The sequence below is a fragment of the Eufriesea mexicana genome, unplaced genomic scaffold (assembly GCF_001483705.2).
Source record: "Eufriesea mexicana isolate 0111107269 unplaced genomic scaffold, ASM148370v2 scaffold4744748804, whole genome shotgun sequence".
In the NCBI taxonomy this organism is placed as follows: domain Eukaryota; kingdom Metazoa; phylum Arthropoda; class Insecta; order Hymenoptera; family Apidae; genus Eufriesea; species Eufriesea mexicana.
The window spans coordinates 3,611-4,347 of NW_016907994.1; positions in this window are offsets into that span (position 1 = coordinate 3,611).

Below are 737 nucleotides of genomic sequence, written 5' to 3' on the forward strand. Positions count from 1 at the left end.
ACATACAGCATGCGTCATAATTTGGCTGAAAGTGCTATACAAGTGCTATGCATGTACCATCCCAGTAGGACATGATCCATTGTGCGAAAATACACGAGGAAATGCAAAATAAAATTTTGTCTTCTCAAACTTGATTTTTGAAGGAAAAGCAATTCTGAGTACGCTACGCACGTCAACACTTACGTTGCGTAGCTAAAATACTCAACTGATAATATAAAGTATCGGTGATAAAATTGTTTTCTACGCCTTTTTGAGAGTAACACTGATAAAATTATAATAACAAATAAAATTACAGCAAATATAGCTAGTAACTCGTTAGGTTATGGTGAAACAGAAAATAACTAGGAAGAGCCATGTGGGCATTGTATACAAAGACAATAGGCATTGTAGCATCGTTCGATGACCCTGTATCTTAATTACATAAGTACACGCGTCCAAAACCGATTTTTAAATTTGATTTTTTCCAAAAATTGTTTTAGGTGGAAAAATTGTATTCTATACCCTCAGTTTCTTCTTACATTAGGAAATATGCCTTAACATCTACAGGGTGTCTGTTTTATCTGGACTCAGTGGAATATCTTGGGAATAATGAAAGATAGAAGAAAAATGTTAAAACGAAAGTTGTTTCGAATAAATGGAAATATAATTGGCATAAATCTCTTCTTTTCGAGGGAAATGGTGGATGAGATACCAAGTTCAAGTTATATACATGTCACATTGTAGATCAAGTATTAAAT